Raw genomic sequence first — 7,500 nt, forward strand, 5'->3', positions numbered from 1 at the left:
CCTTTGCATATACTTAAGGTTTTTGCATTCTTGTTAACGAGGTTGGATACCTCTTAAAGGGGTTTGGATGTCTCTTAAAGAGATTGGATGCCTCTTTAAGGGCTTGGGTCCCTTTTAAAGGGATTGGATATCTCTTAAAGGGGGAGGATATATCTTAAAAGTGTTGGTCCTCTCTTAAAGGGTTGATCCCTCTTAAAGGGTTTGCTCCATGTTAAAGGAGTTGGATTCTTCCTAAAGGAATCCCTCTTAAAGGGGTCTGATTTCCCACAAAGGAATTGGACCCGTCTTTAGGGTGTTGAGTCCCTCTTGAAAGGATAGGATTCCTCTTAATTTTTTTAGAGGATTTGGATCCTTTAAGAGGAATCTAAACTCCATTAAAGAGTATCTAACCCCAACAAAGAGTATCTAACCCCATTAAAGAGTATCTAAACCTATTAAAGAGTGTCTAGTGCTATTAAAGAGGATCTAACACCATTAAACAGGATCTAACTTTGTCAAGAATCCAATCCCATTTCTAAAATCCAATCCCCTAATCACACCGAACTCAACAACCCATATCATGTTTATAATCCAAGTAGATTTCTAAATATTTACGGATTTTCGAACGGGAATATAATGAGTCCCTACAATCTATATCTTGCTACAGGAATATGTTGTAAATATGCGAGTGTATCGCAGAAATGTTTTGTTTAAAAGGTATTCAGTTGAAAAAAGAAAAATTCGAAAATGTTATAGGTATCAGTGTTATTAGATCCTTTGTCTGGCAAATGTGGTGGTGAGGTGGGGGGGGGGAAGGATATAAATATTTTGGGCCATTGGGGAATATTAATCTTCTGTCAACAGGTACACGTATTCTTTAGGTTTTGAATAAACTGTAGCTCGCCCTATAATATTTTCTCTTCATCGCTTTTCGACACACGTTTTTATGAAATAGATATTTACGGCAAAATCTCTGTCGATGTTTCCATATATAAGCACTCTTAATACCGTCCAGTATTGAACAGATTTTTTTGTGGATTATCGGAGATTTATCATTTAGGTGATATGACTATCCCCATCCCATTCAGAGTTGTCTATTTTCTAGCCGAATATAAAAAAATTCCTCATTTGACCTATAAAGTAAGCCCATAACATGAATGTTTTCTTTTTATTTTGTTTTACTTTTGCTATGTTCGTATGTTTCATCACACAAAGGCAAAGGTTGATGTCTGTCAAACTCTGAAAACAGGAAGTACAAACGGAACCTCAGGGGAAAAATGTTAACTAATATGTAATGAACACGGAAGCTCGATGGCCGGGTATGTTAGGGTGTCTTTACTTGCGGCGATGGTCGAGGGGATGGTGGATCGAATCCTGCCACCGGCGAAGTTGAACCAAGGTTATGGTTTATTAGAATCATCATCGTCATCAGTCATCATCATCATCATCATCATCATCATCATCAATTATCCATCATCATCAATTATCAATCATCATCAATTATAATTGATGATGATTGATAATTATCAATCATCATCAATCATCATCAATCATCATCATCAATCATCATCAATCATCATCAATCATCATCAATCATCATCATCAATCATCATCATCAATCATCATCATCAATCATCATCAATCATCATCAATCATCATTATCAATCGTCAATCATCATCATTAGTAGTGTATTGGTATGTTTTATTTTCTCTCAGAACTCGTAATGATTGGGTGACATAGGATGACGACTACATGTAGTACATTTTGAAAAAAAAATATGTTTCGTAGAAAAAAACAAAAAAAAAAACAGAATAGTCTTGGGCACTAGATCATGTCTAAATTTTTACAAGACACACAATTGGTAAGACAAATGGCTCCATTCGGCTGACAATTTTTTTAGTTGAAAGAAAGTTGAAGACTTAGAAATTTTAGCCATAAAAATCTAAAAGATAGAACAGTCTTTAATTTTTGTGGGGGACAGAATGTCTGGGAGATGTAACTTTTTGTTTGGTGATAACCATTGTTATCAGAGTGAAACAATAGATGTTGGATGGAAATGAAATGGTCGGGAGTGTGTGCGTGTCCTGGATGGCTACCCCCTATATAAAGGGGAAGAGTTCCTTGGTACATTGATAGATAAATAGACAGTTTATAGATAGACAGGTAGTATGTACATAGATAAGTATATATCTTATAAATGGACAGTATATAGATGGGAAGTATATAGATAGATACTCTAAAGATAGTTTAATATTATGTAAATGAGTAATATATACATTCATGGGTAGTATATAGACATAGATACTCCATAGATATAGAAATGAATAGCTTATAAATAGATAGTATATAGGTAGTACATAGATAATATTTAGAAAGATATTATGTAGATATGTAGTATATAGGTAGGTAGTATATAGATATATAGTTAATATATAGATGTACATACTACATATATAGGTAATATATAGACGTAGATACTATATATATAGGTTATCAGATGACTTCACACCACCAAAACCTTGTGGCACCGAAACTGTAACTTGTTTAAAGATATACTCCAACTTCGCACCCGTAAAGACACAAACACAGAGACAAATTGTCGCAACATCTGACGCCAGTGCTCCTCTTTGTTTTGTGCTTCCCTCCGAAGTCTTGTTTCGTCAATTTGAGGACTCGTTTCTTCAAATGGACGTATGTCTTCCTTCAGATGTTCCCCTGTTTGTGTTCTTCCTTCCTTCCTTTTGGAGTAACTTCGTCTGCAACAGTCTCGGTCGTAACTTGTGCAATTCATGTGATTTGTCATCCGAAGAACTCTCGATGGAGTTGGGCCTCGTCGTCAACGAAGATGTTCCTTTACGTTGTTCGCTTACTATGTTCTTCCCTCGATCTGATGCAGCTGCACGCGAAACTGTCGTAAGACGTTATCATACTGGGCAATTTTTCCTCCGATTGTTGGAACAAATTTGCTGCCTGTAGTTTTCGGAAAGGAATCTGAATTACTGGAAGAAAATTACTTTCCTTCAGCATACTAAATGACATTCTATGTAAATTGTTGAGGAAACAGAATAGTTTGTAATAGTGACTTTACGGTGGAAAAAATGCTGGAGGTAAACGGTACCGCCGATTGATTGGATGTTGTAGAAAAATAGCCTAATGTGATAACGCTTTCAGAGGCTTCAAGAGGAGTTGTTTATCTTTGTTTTTATTTTCATCTTGACCGTTTCCTTTCGTGTGTATCTTTACAAAGGATTACAAAGGGTTACAAAGGCGGAGCATGCTGACATGAGACCTTTTGGGCCATAACTACGTCGGATGCGAAAAAAAGAATATAATGATAAATAAAAAATAAATAGAAATTATAATAATATAAATAATAATAAATAAAATGAATAAATGTATAGGTATAGTTGAATAATAAACAAACGGGTAATTAGTAAATAATAATAAATTGACAGATAAATAATAAATGAAAATCAAGCAAATAATAAACGGACAAATAATACATTCCGTATATGTAGAAAGGTGGAAGGTGAAGAGTCCACGCCAGGAGACCCTTAACTGTGGCAGAAGCCGTCAATTTTACCCTATGCACTTGTAGTGTTGGGACAAGTAAAGCGCCGGTCACACATTAACGACTCGACTGAGTTCGTTTGAGTAGAAACGACTTCGTTTACATTTTTTTATATTTTTCGAATTTCCAAACGCCATATTACCTTTGCGTCATATGTTGAAAAGCTCAACGAAAAACTAAGAGAAGTTAAACCTATACGAATATTAGAAGCATTGTTGAAGTTTTCTTAGTGAAGTCTAGAATACTGTAAACGAAGCCGTCCTGCAGTTTTTCAAATTCACAACATTGGACGAGAATCGTGATAGCGTGACTGGGGTTTAACAGTCACTACTGGGATTCGGAGAAAAGTGCGGGATTCGAACCCACAACTGAGCAGTTGCGAGACCAGCACGTTTCCGATCACACCACCAGTGATGATATAGTTCACTTGGTTCTTTTCTCTATTGATGACGTTTGTGTCCCATAATTGATGGAGAACTGTACTTTGAAGAACCCTGTTCTAATACCTTGGATGGGACTACATCAGTACAGCACTTGAAGAACTTGTTCCTTCAAGTTAGCGAAAATATTGTGCCAAATGTGTCCCTTTAGACGTTCTCTTTTTAATACGACATTTTTCTCACAATCTTGGCCAGTTCTTGCGCAGATTACTGGAGATCAGGAAATCAGAAGCTCATTACTCACGTTTCTCCGTCAGTATTGTTGACGCTATTTATCTCATCGGCAGAAATGAGTCTCGGGAACTCTTTGCCACCCCATAGTGATTTTTGTCCTGAATAACGCAGCACAATTTCTCTCTGTCCTGGATATCTGACCTCGACTAGAAGTGTGTCACATTCCCCTTCAACTCTTTTTCCGTTCCCCATATTCTTTTTTATTCTGCATAGCTCAAGACAATTGTAAAAAAAAGTGACCAGGTTTAATCAGCAGTTGGGTGGACGAGTACAAGATTGGCGTTTCACTCGGGTTGAGCTCTTGGTTGAGAGGGCCGTGAGTTTAGGAGTTGATGACTTCGGACCGAAAGGAATAGTAGTAGATCGTCCTTAACCCTAGAACCACATCGATGTTTTTGATGAACGTGAACCACATCGCCGGGAGAATTTTACCCTTTTTTTGGAAAATAAAAAAAAAACATGCTTAACTTCAAAACAGGTTTATTATAGAACAAACATTGAAAGAGTAAATCTTAAACTTTAGAATGATATGTAAACTTAATTAATACTTTGTTAACACTGTACGTGATTTAATGCAAAGTAAGGTAAAATCACTAAACGAAAAGTGTGTACATGCGCGCGGGAGAAAACCTCCCTGCGATGTGGTTCAAGGGTTAATGATCCATTATAGAACCGGCCTATCTCCTGAGGGATGATACAGACTCTGTAGCTCTCCAGGGTGGCTTAATCCGGCTTGGTAAGGTTGTATGTATGATGAGAAGTGCATATGAAGTTTTGTTATGTTGGAATGGATGTGGCTGTGAATGAGGTCTGAAATCAGTGTAATTAGCTCAACCGTGGTGATTAGGTGCCAGCATATATATACCTGTATATATATTATATATATATATATATATATATATATATATATATATATTGTAACGTAATATTAGATATTACGTCATATGTGTAATTATGTTATAGAATTGTGTTCCTTTGTATTACATAACTATGTTCATATTTCTTGTCTATGTATGTATTGTAACAATGTTAAGCAGTAACGCCCGTCCACTATATGTAATCTTGCCTACGTGCGGAGAGGTCCTCCCTCTTGGTTTCAGGAATAATGTTCTAAGATTGGCTCATGATACTCCCTTAGCAGGTCACTTAGGGGTAAGAAAGACCTTGTTCAACATAACCCAACATTTCCATTGGCCCACGGTTGTCAAAGATGTTGCCCAATATTGTAAAACATGTCATACATGTCAACTTGTAGGTAAGCCCAACCAGAAAATTGTAGAAGCTCCACTCCATCCCATTCCTGTAATGGAAGAGCCATTTAAAAAAGTTCTTATTGACTGTGTAGGACCTTTACCTCCTTCAAGTAAAGGAAATCAGTACATTCTCACAATCATGTGTATGAGCACTCGTTTTCCAGAAGCCATTCCTTTGAAAAATATTAAAGCTCAAAACATAATCAGAGAAATGTTGAAATATTTCACTATGGTAGGATTTCCTAAGAACATTCAAAGCGATCAAGGAAGTAATTTTCTTTCCAACAAGTTTAGAGAAACTCTTGTAACACTAGGTATAAATCATGTAACTTCCTCCGCCTATCATCCTCAATCACAAGGTGCTCTAGAGCGCTTTCACCAAACGCTCAAGACAATGTTAAGAATCTTCTGTGCTGAGAACACTCGAAATTGGGAAGACGGACTCCCCTTTTTGTTGTTCGCCACCCGAACAACAATTCAAGAAAGCCTTGGATTCAGCCCGTCAGAATTAGTCTTCGGTCATGAAGTCCGTGGTCCCCTAAAGATACTTCATGAACAATGGATGAAAGAAGAACCACCTGTTCCTTCTTTGAAATACGTGTCCCAGGTCACCGAGAAGTTGTTAGAAGCTTGGAAGTTGGCAAGAGAGAACTTGGCGAATGCTCAACGAGTAATGAAAGGTCGGTATGATAAAAATTCTAAACTTAGAACTTTCTCTCCAGGAGATCAAGTGTTACTTTATCTTCCCATACCAGGAGATCCATTGCAGGCTAAATACAAAGGACCCTATGAAGTCTTGTCCAGAGCCAGTGATCTCAACTACATAATCAAAACTCCAGACAGAAGAAATAGTTCCCGTCTCTGTCACATAAATACCTTAAAACCTTATCATTCCAGAGATCCAATTCCAGCTTGCAGCTCTACCACAATAGAATCGGAAGAGCCTCCTGATAACCTGCCTAATCCTCCTGAGATTCCCTTGGAAAACTCTCAGATACTACAAAATCTTCAGATAAAAGTAGGACACTTATCTGAGAAACAAGGTAGAGACATTCTTTCTCTCTTAAGAAGTTTTCCAAAATTATTTCTAGATTCCCCAAGATTCACTTCTTTGATAGAACACGAAATAATTCTAGACTCGCCAAGGGCTATCAAACAAGCCCCTTATAGAGTCAATCCAAAAAAGAAGGAGTTCATAAAAGCAGAAATAAACACTCTACTTCAACAGGGAATAATTGAACCCTCCAGTAGTCCTTGGGCATCTCCTTGCATTCTTGTCCCTAAATCTGACAATTCTTATCGCCTGTGCATTGACTACAGGAAAATCAATGCCCATACTAAGGCCGATGCTTTTCCTATCCCTAGGATAGATGATATCATAGACAGTCTAGGAACTGCCAAGTATGTATCCAAGTTGGATATGTTAAGGGGATACTATCAAATCCCTGTACACCCTCGCTCAAGAGAAGTTACCGCTTTCATTACGGAAGAGGGATTGTTCCAATTCAGAGCAATGCCATTTGGGCTTAAAAATGCCCCTGCCACTTACCAAAGAATGATAAGTAATCTTGTTGCAGGATTGCCAGGAGTAAAAACTTATCTAGATGATGTGATAATATTTAGTCAGTCTTGGACAGAACACATTGAACACCTAAATAATTTCTTTTATAGAGCAGACCAAGCAAACCTTACCATCAATTTGTCCAAATGTGATTTCGGACATACACAGGTCCCCTATTTGGGATTTAAAGTTGGAAATTCCCAAGTGTTTCCAATAGACGCCAAGATAAAAGCCATCAATGATGTACCAACACCCACTAATCGTAGAGAGGTACGTCGATTCCTTGGAATGAGTGGCTATTATCGCCGTTTTTGTCCAAATTTTTCAGATGTAGCAGAACCATTGACTGACCTGTTGAGAAAAGACCACGACTTCGTGTGGACACCTACCTGTGAGACGGCCTTCAAAAACCTGAAGTCCCTTCTCACTAACGCACCAGTTCTAAGGGCACCCGATTTCCA

The sequence above is a fragment of the Oratosquilla oratoria genome, chromosome 9, assembly GCF_046742065.1.
Source record: "Oratosquilla oratoria isolate Oo_2021 chromosome 9, ASM4674206v1, whole genome shotgun sequence".
Taxonomy (NCBI): Eukaryota; Metazoa; Arthropoda; class Malacostraca; order Stomatopoda; family Squillidae; genus Oratosquilla; species Oratosquilla oratoria.